At 39.7% G+C, this 18,046-nt stretch overlaps 1 protein-coding gene across 8 annotated transcripts in view; it reads right to left on the bottom strand.

Annotated features, from left to right (window-relative positions):
* A1bg (alpha-1-B glycoprotein) overlaps positions 1 to 18,046 on the bottom strand; it is a 149,027-nt gene that overhangs the window by 27,190 nt on the left and 103,791 nt on the right. The window contains exon 1 of one of the 8 annotated variants that reach the window (XM_087555531.1): positions 3,437 to 3,569. The exons of the other annotated variants lie outside the window; for them this stretch is intronic. The gene's annotated coding sequence lies outside the window, so the exon portion shown is untranslated. Of the gene's footprint in view, positions 1 to 3,436; positions 3,570 to 18,046 lie in introns of those variants that run through there. 8 annotated transcript variants of the gene reach the window in all.

The raw sequence follows: 18,046 nt of genomic DNA on the forward strand, positions 1-18,046 counted from the left end.
GAGGTTTCAAATGCTCCCTCCAGGCTAGGGTCACTCTTTTCCTGCTGCCTTGTGATACAGATATAGAACTCCCAGCTACGTCTCCAGCACCAGTTCTGCCTGTGCGCTGCCATGCTTCTGCCATGCCAGTAATGGACTAAATGTTGGAAACTGTAAGCCAGCCCTAGTTAAATGCTTTTCTTTATAAGTGTTGCCAAGATCATGATCTCTCTTCACAGCAATAAAAACTCTAACTAAAATAGATTAGATCTATGATACGATCATGGACCAGTAGATTTATATAGTAAAAATGGCTATCCAACTAAGAGAAATGTACAGATTCAAGGCAATCCCCATCAAAACCTCCAAACAATTCTTTATGGAATTTAAAAGGACAGTTTTAAGTTTCATGTGCAAACACAAAAAACTAGGGTAGCTAAAATAATTCTGAATAACTCAAGAACTTCTGTTGTTATCATACACAATCTAAAATTTACTACAGGGCAATAATAATAACAATAGCAGCAACAACAGCAGCAATACCAGCCAGGTATTGGCATAAATGCAAACATACTGACAATGAAATCGAATTGAAGACCTAGATATAAGTGCACATACTGAAGAACCACATATTTGTGGTGAAGAATCCAGAAAAGCATACCAGAAAAAAGGATAGCATCTTCAACAACTTCTGCTAGCTAAACTGAATGCAGAAGAAAACAAATGGATTCATATTTATCATTCTGCAAAAAACCCAACCACTAATAGATCAATTTCAATACTTTAGAAAAACTTTCATATAATCTAAGGAGCTATTTTATGAACCTGAGGTGTGGACCTGATACTGTATTGCTTTTCCAAAGACTGTATGTTTATAATCCTGTTGTCTTAAGTCCTACAGTTTCCAACACCAGCTATTGAGCATTAAAAGTGCCCTTAATCTGAGCTGCATATTCTGTCAATGATCAGTGCGTTGCAATTTATGATGAGGCCCAAAGCTGAAGTTCAGAGTGGCAAAACTGCTTGAAGATAGGAAATTAAAAATTTCCTTGTATTTATATGCCTTTAATAAGCTACATTATAAAAATGGGGTATAGAATCCTTCCTTATAGCAAATTTAGTTTGAATGTATGTCCTCACTTAAATAAAAAAATAAATTGTAACAATTCACAGATTCATAAAAAAGTGACTCAGAGATTGTGTAGGGTACCCCATTATATTCAGACAGTGAAATGAGACCAATAACAAGAGAAAAATAATCTATGCCAGGTTACGTGTGGCAGATGGTAGATGCTCTTAATAGTGCTTTCTAAACCAACATATATGCAAGTCTATTTCCGCAAGCTGTGGATTTTTCCTTTGTGATTATTAATTAAACAACAATGACGATCTGGAATGCAAGGAGTTGGTATAGACTTTTATTTCAGTTTAAAATTTAGAATATCATAATGATGCTGTGACCATCAACTAATTTTCTTACTTCATTTTGCTACAATGGTTATTATAATGGTAGTCTTAGCATGTTTATATAGACACTAAGGACAGACTCTAAGACTCCTTCTATTTATTTATTTATATTTAATTTTGAACTATTTTTCCAGTAATTTATTTATTTACTTTATGTCCCAATTGTAGTTGCCTACTGCTGCCTCCTCACAGTGCCTCCCTCACACAGTTTCTCTTTCCACCCCTCTCCCCTTCTTCTCTGAGAAGTGGGAGACATCCTCTGGGTACCAACCTTACTTGGTACATCAAGTCACTACAGGACTATGCAGCCCAGTTAGGGAAAGCAGATCCACAGCTAGGCAACAGAGTCTGGGAAGGCCCCTGCTCCAGGTAGGGGACCTGTAAGAGGACCAAGCTGTACCTCTGATACATATATGTGTGTGGTAATGACTGGGTCTAGCCCATCCTAACTCTTTGCTTGTTGGTTCGGTGTCTTGGGGCTCCCAAAGGTTCAGGTTAGTTGATCCCATTGATTTTCCTATGGAGTCCCTATCCCCTGCAGGCTCCTCAATCATTCCCTCAACTCTTTCACAAGACACCCCAGCTCTGACTAATATTTGTCTCTAGATCTCTGCATCTGTTTGGTCAGTGACTGTATGGAGCCTCTCAGGTGACAGTTATGTTAGGCTCCTGTTAGCAAACATAACAGAGTATCATTAGTAGTGTCAGGGATTACTTCTTGCCCATGGAATGGGTCTCAAATTGTCTAGTCATTAATTGGCTATTCTCTCAGTCTCTGATCTTTGTTCCTGTACCTTTTGAAGGCAGGATAAATTTTAGGTCTAAATTTTTGTTGGTGGATTGGTGTCTTTATTCTTGTACTGGGATCCCTGCCTAGCCACCCAAAACTCCTTCTTAAAGACTCTCTACAAACACAACCATGTGGTGCTCAAGGCACTTGTGGAGTATATTTGCATTGTGGTAGTGACTAGAAGTAAGAATTAAGTAAGAAGTAAGAAATGCATCTCAAAGTGTGGCCTTGAACTTGTGAGTATAACACTGGGGTCCATTGAAAGTTCCTCTGGTTCTGATTGTGGTCTTAGTCCATGTGGTCATCATTTACACTGGCCATGGCTTTCCATTGTTTTCTAATCTTGAACGGATGGTCTGGCATTTAGAGTAAGGATGGCACTAACCATGTATAAGGTGCGTACTGACATGACTATGAGGCAAGTAATTTTGGAATAAAGTATCTACTTCAGAATCAAGTTGAATAGAGGTCACTAGGCTGCTTGCTTTGAATGTGGAAAGCCTCTGAAAGGGATAAGGTTTACTAACTCCCTCTCAAGCTCAAGCATCAAATGTTGGTTGGTATTCCAGTGAGCCAGAAGTAGGCCTCCAGAAGGAGAAAGTAAAGTCATTGTAGTTAAGTTCCCAGGTTTGTGTAGGCAAAACTCATGCTCTACCATGCATACTCTTGATTGTATGCAGCTCTGAATGATCTAGCCCCAGTAGGAAATTATCATCTTGATTAGCTTCCTGATTTTGATTTATTACCACCGAAAGAGTCAATTTGCTTTTATAAAATTCAATTTTGTAATAGTAGTCCAGAAGAGTAAGCTTTAAGGTAAGTTTTACCTTCCTCAAAGATTATGGAATCAGTTTGTTGAGCTGACCTGATGATAGGCATATGGAACTTACATTTCAAACAACTTTGCTTCATTCAGATTGGAAAGTCCAACATGGGTAGTACTCTCCCCCATCCTCTTTCCAGCTTTGAAAGATACCAAATTCCATACCTCAGCCTTAGCTTAGGTGTTTTCAGCTCTTATAGAAACTTAAGTTTAAAACATATGTTATAATATTGAGAAAACAAAATGAATATAAAATGATTAGAGCAATGCCTGAAATACGGTTGACACCCAAAATTGATAGCTATATTGTTTCTGTACTTTCTTATCTTCAATTCATAGGGTGACAGAACTTCAGTAGTTTTTCAAGATCACTTTACCATTTCAAACTCAATCTCTGTTGGGAGATTATATTTTCTTATATTTCTGCCTGGTTTCCAATGATGGACCAGCATATACTGGAGAGATTGCCAGTCCATTGAAGGTCTCTTTTGCCAGTCCATCATACGGGATCTATAAATACATGCAAATATAAATACATTTACATCGGAAGTAGAAGGCATTCTTCATCTACAAGTGAAGATGGACCAAAAGAGAAAATAGATGTAAAAACAAGTCAGCAGTGCCAGATGATAAGCATTCTGATAATGTGAAATGAGACATTGATTAACTTGTGAACATTAGAAAAGACAAGTGTGGGTAAGCTGAATTAGGTGAAAGGGCGTCTGGGAAAATCTCCTTTGAAGGCAGAAGCTTGCCCTGCCCTTCTCTTCCTTTCCCTTTCCTTCCATCCTCTTCCTCTCATTTCTCCTTCCTTCCTTCCTTTCCCCTTCCTTTATTCTTATTCCCTCCCTTCTTCCCCTTTCTTCTCCCTCCCTTCTCCTCCTTTTCTCTCTCCCTCCCTTTCTGATAGCTTTTGTATCTCTGTCTCTTGCCTTCTGTCTCTGTTTCTCTCGTTTGTTCCTTTCTTTATTTCGGTGGTGTTATACCTGATAGAAATAGGTTAGGCAAGAAATTTTCAGCTCATAGAAAAAGGGTCCACTCAATTGTGTTAGAAAGGAATTTGGTGTTGAGGGTAGCTCCTGATGAGGGCAAGACTGAGTCAGCTTGTCACATTCTACCCACAGTTCAAAAATAAAGGGAGGTGAATGCTCGTGTTCCTGTTTTTTCTGTCTTCCCCCCTGTTGTTTTCAGTGTGAGCAACCAAACCATACTTAGGAAGGGTCTTCCCTCCTCATTTAAACCTCTCCAAACACCACATCCCAGTCATACACAAAAGTGTATCTCACTGGTGATTCTAAGTTCCTGTTAAATTGACATTGACGTCTACTCATTAAAGGAAGATTGAATTTTGACTCATGGCTTGAGAGTTCATACATAGTCTGTCACAGTGCAGAAGGCATATCATAATTCATGGCGACACACAGCTGTGGGAGTCAGAGTGTGAGGTTGCTTACCTACACCTTGGCAGATCAGGCTTAGACAGTGGTCAACTCCTCTTCCTTTAGTTAAAACCTACCTCCTTATTTCCTTAAACAGCATTGCTAACTGGAGAGAAAATATTCAAACATGTCAAGCCATCAAAGGCATTCCACATTCAAATGTAGAATTCAGTTTCCTGAACCTTGCACATTTATGGCCACCTCAAAATGGAAAATGTATTCAGTTTACACTTCAAAATTCTCACAGTCTTAGATTCCAAACATATTTCAAAGATCTGAAGTATCTGTCTTCTGTGTCTCAAGGCAATTGAACTGTGAGATTGGATAAAAACAAAGAACAAGTTATGCCCAGGAGTGATGTAAATGCATTCATGCTAATAAGAAATCGTCCAAGGAAGGAAAGACCATTAAACTCAAGACCTCAGCTCATAAGAATGAACATCAAATTCTGAAGCTCCATGTCCAACATGTGAATCTTGTGGAATTGTTTACCCTTCAGCAGGCTTGGACAGTTCCATTCCTCTAGCACTATTGACTAAGGAACACATGGCATTTGTCTTGGACTAAGACCACTCCATGCCTGCAACTTTTTTGAAGAGATGCTCCATGTACCTAGTATTTTCACCATCCTATGGCCTCCATTGCAGTTTATGCTTTACTTTTACAATCTTATTTGCAGTCTTCTCCAAGGATCTAGTTAAGGTTGAAACATTTGGATAAAGATGTGCAGAACTGTATGAAACCTAGAATAATGTATATGTATGAGAATGTGTGAATAGAAATTAGAACTACATGCAGGGTAGTGTGTGTGTGTGTGTGTGTGTGTGTGTGTGTGTGTGTGAGAGAAAGAGAGAGAGAGAGAGAGAGAGAGAGAGAGAGAGAGAGAGAGAGATTTTATGGGTTACTGAGGACATATCTTTGATCTTTGTATACAAGAGGATTTGTTGTATGCCAACCAACCAGAGCTTCCAGGGTCTAAACCACTACCCAAAGACTACACATGGACTGACCCAGGGCTCCAACTGCATATGTAGCAGAGAACAGCCTTGTTGGGGCATTAGTGGAAGGGGAAGCCCTTGGCCCTGCCAAGGTTGGACCCCCAGTGTAGGGGAATATTGGTGGGGTAAAGGGGGGTGAATGGAGGAAACACCCTTGTGGGGGAGGGCTAGGGGGCTTATGGACAAGAAACCAGGAAAGGGAATAACATTTGAAATGTAAATAAAGAAATATATCCAATAGAAAATAACCAAGAAAAAAAGAGGATTTGCTATATTGGGAATATAGGGAATAAGGCTACAGAGCTTTGAAAATTGATGTGTTGAGATGTGGAGTCCTGTTCAGAGATTCAGGAGCTCAGTCAAGCCCATACATAAAAGAAAGATAGAGTGAATAAGATAATATAGGGTAGAACTTAGCAAAGCTGTGAAGTTATATGTACTATATAGATCATGTATATAGCTCACTTAGTATGGGTTCTTCAGAAAGACAGAAGAAGCAGGAGCATATAGATGAGTGGAAGAAGGGAAAGAAGAAGGTAACAGACAAAGAACATTAGTTGCTAACACTTAGAATAGGCATAAGCTTGTACATTCATGGGCCTTTACATGTATATAGCATTCACCTATGAAATTTTCTGTATATACAATGTACAAACTCTTTAATTTTTATTGTCTGATAGCACTTTATAACCAAAAATTTGAAGACCAGTGAACTGGTGTGTGGTCTTATAAAAATTATAGTTTCCTAGGTAGAAAACCTTACGCTAGTTTTTTCCATTTAGTGGACTGTGGTATAGGGGAAATGATTCTGGATCCATGATGCATATCTTCATGTGTACTGAGGTATACAAATTCTACTTCTTATCTGTTTGAACTTCCCTAGTCTCCCTTTTCTCTTTCTCCCATCTTCTTCTCATCATTTCCTATCATATTTCTCTATTTATTTTTGTCCATCTTCTGATGAGATTAGCAGTGTAGAAATATCCTTCTGTCAGGAAACTGATATCTGGGATAGAGTGTACTGGAAAAGAAATTATCACCCCATGCCTCTCCAGATGTATCCTCTCCAATGTTTCTTTCAGTAATCCAAACGAAATTCCAAATTTCATGGAGCCCTTTTAGTAGAATAAAGTCAATTCAGAGCCCCGATGGACATAACTGTTGCTATCTGATCCTCTGCCCTTATTATGTAGACCCACTGACATTTCCCTGCATATCAGCCGAATTTCCAATGATTTGCCTGCCTACTTTAGGGAGACTGTCATACTGTTAGAACCTTCATTTCCCAGTTCATGAAGTGAGTTGACATCTATAAAGGCAGCAGTAACAAGTAACTTCCATGGGTGGAATGTAGGCATCTCACATTCTTCATCCCTCAGGTAGAACAGTTCCAAGGCCTGATTTCAACACAAAGAATCTGATTACACACTGTGGCTGACTGAATAATATACTTTCTACTGTCCAGATTTCTTCTGGTTGTATAACCTTGCCATTCTTCTAATGTTTCTACCAAAATAAGCTACAATAAGACTTAGGTCCTTGCTTCTGTGAGCATTTAACTTAGAAAATGGGGTTCATGGGACAGGGTGTTAAATGAATCCCCAGATTCCCGTAATGTACACATGTCAGAGGAATGCTGTTGAAGGATCTAGCCATGCTCATAGGGCAGGAGAACTGAGTTGTGAAATCAAAGGTCTATGTGTAGTGATAAAGACAGACTATCTTCCTTTGGAATACTTCTCTTAGAATAAATAATGATGGGCAGAAGCAACTAGTTGACTCCTTAGATCTTCAAATGGAAGTCAGAAAAGATTTTCAGTCTCAAGCTAGATGGGAAATAGTTCAGACATTAATGGGCCAAGGTAGTCTTTTAAACTATTCAATTCTGCCTCTCTTGTGTGAAAGCAAGTGTCAGTATTGAAAAAGCAGTGATTCTGATTATGTTTCAGTAAGATTTATTGACAAAGAGTGGCAGAGTTCGCATGGTACTACGGTTGCCTCTATTCCTCTTAGATCCGAACAGCTTCACCTCTTGAAGCAAGCATTTACCTTATGTTTATTTTCATACACCTCTCCCTTGCCTTCCCTTCTTCCCATCCATCCCATGTCTCCTGCTTATACTTAAGAGCACATGCCAGGTTTTCTACCACTGCAGAGTCTGTGTCAATGTTCCTGAACTAGCCATGCTCACTCCTTTGTGATAGTGTAACCCCTTACTATTCTATTGGCATATTACTTGGAGATGACTCCCAGTGTCCTATTAACACTGCATCAGTGTAGACAAATTTTAAAGTGGACATTAATCGGCTCCATAATTGAATTTTAAATATGAGTCCGGTACACATATTTTCCCAAATGTGCTAACAACTGTACTGCACTGAAGTTCCTTTCTGTGAGGGCCAAATAACATATGTGCTAGTTTTTCTGGCACTGTTTAGCTGCCCACCTCTTGTGTCCCCTTTAACTCTCATTAGTGTGATGGAATTTGCAATAAATTTTATGGCCACCTACTTAGTGAGATCCTGGTAAGATATTTTTAACTTCTTGTCACTTTCAAGACTACAATTTGCTCTCCTCCACTAAAGAACCCCTTATTTTGCCTCAGTCACCAACTGGTGCGCCTCTGATCCCCTGTCCATGTTTCCCTGGTTTTAAGCAGGAGAAAAGAAGAGATAGAAAAAGTGATTTCTTCTGTGATTGTTCCAGGTGCCTTATCATTTCAGAGTTTCTTTATTCCTGCTATTGTTCTGACCTGTAGCCTGTAGGTCCAGAACACAAGTATTGGCCTTCTCATAATGTATATTTGGTTATATTTTGAGTGTCACCTTTTTTGAGAGGATCCTAGCTGAGGTTTGGCCTCTTTCCCTGCCACTACCATTGGGGGTTAATCATTCTCCAACTTCTTGCCTTCAGAATCCAAAGCCCAAGGGAGTTCAAGCCTATACAATACAGTACAGTACAATACAATACAATACAATACAATACTATACAATACTATACAATGCAATGTAATATAACATAACACAGTACAGTACAGTACAATAAGGTAGCTGATATGCTACTGTGTCATCTCTACCCAGATAATGTCATTCCTTACTACCAAGCAATGGCAGGGTCTTGTTTTATATTATGTCCTTCCTAGATCACTATTCTAACATTTCAACAAGTATGGTTTTAGTCAGATCAGTGGTGCAAATAGTTCCCAATTTCTAATTAGTAGAGGAGAATGGTACTGATGATGGAACACTCTGTTTGGTGTAACTTTAGCTCACAGGAAATAGGTTAGTGGCTATAAGTTGACTGCTCTTCTTCATTTTCAAAGTATTAGTGAATTAGCTTTTCTTTAAACTCTCTTCTTTCATGAGATAAATTCCAGTTCTTGCACATAACTTCTGACATCTTAAAATGATTAGAATGATGGTGACATGGGAGGAAGACTGTTGTTACCTTTGTAACAAGTGTGGGAGAACTTAGCAACTCTTTGCTCTGATTCATTACTATTTGCTAGACATTAAAAATAGATGAGTCTGGACCCGCGGATCCCGGCCCGCAGCAGCTCTCTGCTCCCAAACCCTGTGGGAGAGAGACCTCACCGCCTGATCAGGTGGGCACTCCTGAGGCTGCAGAGCGGAGGAGACCACCAACACTGCCCACCCCTGCCCACATCCCTGGCCCAAGAGGCAACTGTATAAGGCCTCTGGGTTCCCGTAGGGGAGGGCCCAGGGGCGGCAGGACCCTGCGCCTGAGACACCGCCGGAACCTGAAGGAAACAGACCAGATAAACAGTTCTCTGCACCCAAATCCCGTGGGAGGGAGAGCTAAACCTTCAGAGAGGCGGACACGCCTGGGAAACCAGAAGAGACTGCACTCTGTGCACATCCAGACGCCAGAGGAAAACACCAAGCGCCATCTGGAACCCTGGTGCACGGAGGCTCCCGGAAAGAGCGCCGCAGATCTTCCCGGTTGCTGCCGCCGCGGAGAGGACTTAGGCAGTACCCCACGAGCAAACTTGAGCCTTGGAACCGCAGGTAGGACCAACTTTTCCCCTGCAAGAAACCTGCCTGGTGAACTCAGGACACACAGAGGCAAAATTCCTCTAGGACCGGGCACTTCCTGTGTTTACCGGAAGTCCCACACCCGCGGATCCCGGCCCGCAGCAGCTCTCTGCTCCCAAACCCCGTGGGAGAGAGACCTCACCGCCTGATCAGGTGGGCACTCCTGAGGCTGCAGAGCAGAGGAGACCACCAACACTGCCCACCCCTGCCCACATCCCTGGCCCAAGAGGCAACTGTATAAGGCCTCTGGGTTCCCGTAGGGGAGGGCCCAGGAGCGGCAGGACCCCTGCGCCTGAGACACCGCCGGAACCTGAAGGAAACAGACCGGATAAACAGTTCTCTGCACCCAAATCCCGTGGGAGGGAGAGCTAAACCTTCAGAGAGGCGGACACGCCTGGGAAACCAGAAGAGACTGCACTCTGTGCACATCCAGACGCCAGAGGAAAACACCAAACGTCATCTGGAACCCTGGTGCACGGAGGCTCCCGGAAAGAGCGGCGCAGATCTTCCCGGTTGCTGCCGCCGCGGAGAGGACATAGGCAGTACCCCACGAGCAAACTTGAGCCTTGGAACCACAGGTAGAACCAACTTTTCCCCTGCAAGAAACCTGCCTGGTGAACTCAAGACACAGGCCCACAGGAACAGCTGAAGACCTGTAGAGAGGAAAAACTACATGCCCGAAAGCAGAACACTCTGACCCCATAACTGGCTGAAAGAAAACAGGAAAACAGGTCTACAGCACTCCTGACACACAGGCTTATAGGACAGTCTAGCCACTGTCAGAAATAGCAGAACAAAGTAACACTAGAGATAATCTGATGGCAAGAGGCAAGCGCAGGAACCCAAGCAACAGAAACCAAGACTACATGGCATCATCGGAGCCCAATTCTCCCACCAAGGCAAACACGGAATATCCAAACACACCAGAAAAGCAAGATCTAGTTTCAAAATCATTTTTGATCATGATGCTGGAGGACTTCAAGAAAGACATAAAGAACTCCCTTAGAGAACAAGTAGAAGCCTACAGAGAGGAATCGCAAAAATCCCTGAAAGAATTCCAGGAAAACACAATCAAACAGTTGAAGGAATTAAAAATGGAAATAGAAGCAATCAAGAAAGAACACATGGAAACAACCCTGGACATAGAAAATCAAAAGAAAAGACAAGGAGCTGTAGATACAAGCTTCACCAACAGAATACAAGAGATGGAAGAGAGAATCTCGGGAGCAGAAGATTCCATAGAAATCATTGACTCAACTGTCAAAGATAATGTAAAGCGGAAAAAGCTACTGGTCCAAAACATACAGGAAATCCAGGACTCAATGAGAAGATCAAACCTAAGGATAATAGGTATAGAAGAGAGTGAAGACTCCCAGCTCAAAGGACCAGTAAATATCTTCAACAAAATCATAGAAGAAAACTTCCCTAACCTAAAAAAAGAGATACCCATAGGCATACAAGAAGCCTACAGAACTCCAAATAGATTGGACCAGAAAAGAAACACCTCCCGTCACATAATTGTCAAAACGCCAAACGCACAAAATAAAGAAAGAATATTAAAAGCAGTAAGGGAAAAAGGTCAAGTAACATATAAAGGCAGACCTATCAGAATCACACCAGACTTTTCGCCAGAAACTATGAAGGCCAGAAGATCCTGGACAGATGTCATACAGACCCTAAGAGAACACAAATGCCAGCCCAGGTTACTGTATCCAGCAAAACTCTCAATTAACATAGATGGAGAAACCAAGATATTCCATGACAAAACCAAATTTACACAATATCTTTCTACAAATCCAGCACTACAAAGGATAATAAATGGTAAAGCCCAACATAAGGAGGCAAGCTATACCCTAGAAGAAGCAAGAAACTAATCGTCTTGGCAACAAAACAAAGAGAATGAAAGCACACAAACATAACCTCACATCCAAATATGAATATAACAGGAAGCAATAATCACTATTTCTTAATATCTCTCAACATCAATGGCCTCAACTCCCCAATAAAAAGACATAGATTAACAAACTGGATACGCAATGAGGACCCTGCATTCTGCTGCCTACAGGAAACACACCTCAGAGACAAAGACAGACACTACCTCAGAGTGAAAGGCTGGAAAACAACTTTCCAAGCAAATGGTCAGAAGAAGCAAGCTGGAGTAGCCATTCTAATATCAAATAAAATCAATTTTCAATTAAAAGTCATCAAAAAAGATAAGGAAGGACACTTCATATTCATCAAAGGAAAAATCCACCAAGATGAACTCTCAATCCTCATCTTCGATTGGTTTATATACAAGTGTGCAATTTCTAGGCTTGAAAGTAAAATGATGCTATCTGGTGCTGGATAGAGGAGCCTTATTTTTTATTATGGCAGCTTGCTATTTTTGTAACATGGTGATTTGGTTGAACACAATAAAGTACAGTAGTAACTGATCTCCCCCTCTTCCTGGATGAGTGAGGAGATGATTAAATGTTGATGTCAGCACCCAAGAGCATATTCAGATGAGCTTCTGCTTCTTTTGAAAAGGATGCTGTGTTTGATTGTGGTCCGAAGCTTTGAAGCACTACTTGGCATCTCCTTCCTTGGAGGTCTCACTGTTTAAACATAACAGATTTGATAGCTTGTTGGTAAGGTGAGGTCCAGCTTGTCTCCACTAGGTCATCTTCATGTGAATCCGGTGGTTATACGGTTTTGTTCTAGGGATATTTCATTTTTTTTAATAATGGTTTTAGCTGACATTCATGGAGAGAATGAATCCTTAGAAGTGTGCCACTAGTGAAAGGAAATCCTGTCTAGAGTATGTTTCTTTACAAAGCTGTGTCACACCATCCTTTGGGCCCTCTGCTGGAAAAGTAGAATCAAGTCTCAAATAATGCCTTTTAAATTGTATCCTCTAGTATTATAGATGTAGGACAGTACTGTATCATACCTCTGTGGATGTAAAATAGCTTGTACCTGCTTTATGATACGTAGTAGTGACCGTGCTTTATCAGAGCTGTTTTTAATGATGTTGCTCAGAATGTTTTCTTTCCAGATGATGATTGAGAAGCTAATTTAAAAAAAAATGGTGCCAGGTACCACAAGAGTAACAGAACTGTGCTGTTTTCTCGGGTTTTGTTTTTTTACTTTTTTTTTTTTAATGGAGTGTGCTGGATGTCTCTACAGTTTTGTTCAGATGACTGCAGAACCTGGAAAAGCTGTTGCTGCTGTTGATGCATAACACACTGCTATTATTGGTCTTTTTATATAAATATAAATATATATATACAGATATATAATTTGAATTTTTTGAAACTTTACCTGTGCTGTCAACTTTCGAAAAAAGTATCCCCGTTTACTGTGTTGAGTTGGCACTGTACAGAAATTAACAGCCATATTGGTCTAGAAATGTTGAACTTAAGTTTTTTCCATTTGTACAGGGGTAACACACTGTATTAAATATGTAAGGTCTTATATACGTGGGTTTGATTAAAAAAACTAATAAAGTATTCTCTAAATTAAAAAAAAATAGATGAGTCTGCATAGGACTGGACTAGCCTTATGCAAAAGTCTGTGAATGTTTATTTGTCCTTGAAACTTATTGTCCCACCTATGATCTTTTCTGTTAAAGTATTTGAACATCAAAGCAGATTTATGATCATTCTTGATTAAACTGCACGACTACCTTTTGGCCAAGTACAATGGCCAGGGAGGGCTGCTTGTCTAGCTAGATGACAGCAAGGATAAAGTTACTCTGACTGAGATCCTATGACCCTTGCAGGGAAACCTGGCTTTTAAAATAAATAGGTAGCAATATCTTAAAGAAGAAAGAGTAGAAGAGATATGACCAGAAGAAGATGTAAGGAAAGAAAAGGTGTTCCAGCCATCTACTTGATGGTACATCAACTGATGACATCTTATTAAGTAAACCAGCTGAGACAAGAAGAGCTACCCAGCTACTTGACCCATAAAATTGTAAGCTAAATGTTGGCTATTGACTTGGCAAAGTTTGTTACTTAACAGTAACCAACTGATATATGTGCCCTAGTTATGCTAAAAATGGATAAATATATAACTTATTTTTACCATCACTAACACAGGTGTTAACACATGTGCACATACAAGGTGACATCTAGGCCACATGTTGCTACAGTAAAATATTCTGATACATGCTAAGGTATGTAGATTCTAGGAATAACTTGATGAAACTTGACAGCAATAAAAGAGTATGAAGTTCTATAACAATCACAGAATGTTTGTCCATGGATGGTGAAGAAAGCATGATCAGAAAATTTAATTCAATTGAAATAATTATATGATACTGAAGGGTGATCAAATTGATATTTCTCAGGTTTGGAGCACTTTAAACTCTGGAGATATGGGTTGGCTTTTGGTCCTGTCCAACACCTTGATTACAACACTGTGAAAACTCTGAGTAGGAGGCCAAAGCTATAACCAGACTCCTGACTCAAGAAAAGAGCAAAATAAAAAGCATGCATTGTTTTAAGATGCTAATTCTCTGCAATTTATTATGCATCAATAAAAATGAATTCAGGGAAATGAAAGCCAGTTCAGGGTCATGTGTTGCTGTATTTGAATTAAAGTGTAAAGTCCACGGGGGGGGGGGTGCTATTCCTGTCGAGCACAGTGAACAAATAGAGCTACTGCTCCTTATTAGTTCCATGACTTTGGGTCTCTGGTTGCTATTATTTAAATAGAAATGGTGACATTTTGAGTATCAGAAATATTATATGTGATTATTCATGAGATGCTTCATATAGCACATGTCATCTAATAGGTACCTGGTAAGCACTGGCACTTAATCAGCTGACATGTCTTGTATTTACCACTTTTACCCTGTACATCTATGTAGACACTTCATTCATGTGCATAAAATACACCAACGGAATGGCTGAGTGGCTTAAAAATGGCACAGAATTGAACAAATGTTGAATTGTTACTTAAGAGACTGAAACACATTGATTTAAATGTGGCAGCTTTTAAAGTTTAATCCTGCTGTTGCTTGTGGGTTAAACAGCCAGCAGAATGAAGAGTTATACAATGCCCTTGTTACTCTCCAGCAATGGAGAAACACATACAGCTGTGCTGGGATGTGGTGTCTGGTGACTCCCATGGTGACTACATCTGGAAACTGCCAATTTAGGAAGGGCTTTAGGATGCATCCTTTTGTAATATCTTTTTCTATATTTAAGCTCTCCCTTTGCCTTCTTTCTGTGTTAACTCCAGAGTTAACTCCAAACTCATTTTTCTTTCTAACATGTTCTCCCTGACACCATTGCTTTAGGTATCATAGAAAAATAGGACTGGCGAACAGCAGATATACATTCTTCCCATGAGATATAGTTATTTCTTCCTGCAAGAGATTAGGAAGAGAGGCAGATACAAGGAATGCTTTTGGTCCTGAGTTTAAACTCTGAAAAGGTGACTTAAAAATGAACCACTGAAGTGATGTCTTTTTAAATAAATATTAGGAACTAATGGGTAACAGTCAGTGTATTAGTTAGGGTTACTATGGCAATGATGAAACATCATGACCAAAGCAAATTGTGAGGGGAGAATTTACTTGGTTCAGAGTTCCATATAACATTTCACCATCAGAGGTAGTGAGAACAGGAATGTATACAGGGAAGGGAGCTGGTAGCAGGAGCTGATATAAAGGGTATGGGGAAGTGCTTCTTACCGACTTTCTTTCAGCCTACTTTCTTTTTTTTTTTTTTAAGCACCAATCTTGATTTTTTTTTACATTTCTTTTTTCTTTTTTTTTATTAACTTGAGTATTTCTTATGTACATTTCGAGTTCAGCCTACTTTCTTATAGAACTCAGAACCACAAGTTCAGGGGTGGTACCATCCACATCAATTACTAGTTAAGAAAATGCCCTATAACCAGATTTTATGAAGACATTAGACTTCCTCCTCTCTGATGATTCTAGTTTGTGCCAAGTTGAAATAAAACTAGCCGGTACCATCAGGATATTTCAGAATTATACAGAATACCTCCAAAGCTATGTGAATTTTCTTTTAATAAAGCATATCTTTTCTAACTCCTGACATGCCTGAGCTGCAGATGTGGGATGATGCAGATCCAGGAATCAAAAGAGCTGAGGTAAAATCCAGTTATTCCTCTTCAGGCTCAAATGGGCGATTCGGAATATTTCATGATACAATTACACACAGAAACTAGGGTTTTCACCATGTCTGAAGATACTGCATATTTTAGTCATGGTGAGAAATCAAGTTTGTAATTGAGGTAGAAGCTTCTTCCCTACTGGCCAGATTTCATAGTTCTGGGAGATGCTATGTAGGATAGAAAAGTAATCAATAGTCCTATCTAGCTCCAAACTTGGTGAGCTACAATAATAACATATCAGGCAAGACGTGCCCACTAGTGCAAAAATGGTATGGTTGTTATTGGTGAAACAAACTGCTTTCCGATTGGTGTCTTTGTCCAGGAGTTCATACCTGGTACTGTAAATTTGGTGAAGAGCTGGAGGCTGAGGAAATAATAAGCCTCAGTGAGGAACTCACAAGAATTATTTTTCTAAATGAAAATGTGATCAAATTGCCTTTTAAATATTAATGATTAATATTGCTTTCATCTTTCATCAGAGAAACTTTTCACTGCAACATATAGTAATGAGTTTTCACAGTTAATACTAGAGACTCATAACTTGTAAAGTTGCTGAGAATAAAGAACATCACGAAATGCTTAATATAAGTAGGTTTTCTATATACCCCTTTTCAGGGTTCAAGGAAAATTATTGGAGGAGATGGAAATAATGGAAGAGCTAGAAGATGAGGGAGTTATGCTGCAAAAAAAAAAAAAACACCTTTTGGGCTTTACAAGACATTGCACTCATGAATTCACTGTAGTTGTTTGTCCCTGTCCATGACCTACTGGGCTGATCAACATTCTATTGTGTATCAGGGAAGGATTAAAAAGACCCCCCAGCCCATTTTAAGAGACAGTTGACAGTCATAGCTCTGGTCTTCATTTGTATAGGCACTGATAAATTGTCCATGGTCCAGTGAAAAAATCTCCACGAATGCTAACACATGAAACCTTAATTAAATACATGATTCACACACAAAGGAAAGAACAAAAGCAGAGCAGGATCTTGGGAAGAAGGTTTTCAGTGGGAACATGAGGGAAGAGAGAAAAAGATTGATTGTGAAAATTAATGCAATTTATTATATACACATATAACATTGCCAAAGAATAAAAATGTAGAAAATGAAAATAAGATTTCCTAAGGGATGGAGAAAAGAGTTTTCTGAAGACTTTATGAGGTTGTCTTTTACTAGTTCCCTTCCTCTCTCTTGGATTCCTTTTTCTCAATGATGAAATTCTGAGACTGATCTGAATCCATCTGGACTACAAGCAGTGGAGCATGTCAGCATTCTGTGAGGAGGAGTCAGAATTGTTCCAGTATACTTTCTAAAATTTATAGTTGGAGAAATTTGACCCACTGAATTTATTTTATAACATAGATTTCCTGATGAACTGTACTTTACAGATTATGATTTTTAAAGGGACATGCTTAGTAGATTGGTTGGTGGCTGCAGTTCTGCAGTCTTGACACTTTCAGAACAGTCCATGGAAAGTTTATGAATCAAAGAATTATGAGTCAGGTAGTATTGAAGGCCTAAGCAGGCACACTTAGCATGAAGGTCATAGGATATAAGATATAGAATCAGATGTTTGAGGCTTTATTTTAGTCCTTAGTATCCACATTGCTATTGGTGGTTCCTTAACATTTTGTTTCTCTTTATATTGAAGGCTATTCTACAATGTCTTAGTCTGTCCATGCCTTGGCTTGCCTACCATCTAATATTAGTTGCCTTCTCATGAGAATTCTAGGTGTTATGAGCTGGTAGTCATGAATATGACTTATAAGCAGCCTTGCATCTAGCCAGCACTGGAAACAGAGAGTTATTATGGATGCTGATTCTCTTGGTAGGTGTGTTATTAAACACTAACTCCCAGTGGTCTTCATGGTACAAGCCTGGAGTTAAGAACACTTAGAGAAATGCTTAGATGTAGGACACTTCAAGTACATATATATTCCTGTTATTGCTTTGCTGTCTTATGAAATGCATCAAGTGATATTCTGACTGTGTTGCCTGGTGAAAAATAGGAATGGATAAACTCCCTTGGGCATCAGAGACGGAGTCTAATAGCTCATGTTTCTGCTGCTGTCCAGCTGGTTTGCTTTTAACATTTAACTTCCACTCTTTGCATGGCATTCACCTCCTCAACTAAGAAACATTTAACGTTTTCAAGGCAGACACATTGTCAAGGCTTTGGGTGAGGTGTTACCTGGCCCTTGTTTTTATATTTAGAAGCTGAACACAAGGGTTGTGTCTTCTTGCTGATAATGACTAAGACAAGGTGTGTCTTTGAAATAGTTAGGCTAGAAACCTGTGATGAAATGAGAATATCTCCAAGGAAGGAACTGGAATTTTTGACTTTTCTTTTCCTTCCTATCCACT

The sequence above is a fragment of the Rattus norvegicus genome, chromosome 7, assembly GCF_021556685.1.
Source record: "Rattus norvegicus strain SHRSP/BbbUtx chromosome 7, alternate assembly SHRSP_T2T, whole genome shotgun sequence".
Taxonomy (NCBI): domain Eukaryota; kingdom Metazoa; phylum Chordata; class Mammalia; order Rodentia; family Muridae; genus Rattus; species Rattus norvegicus.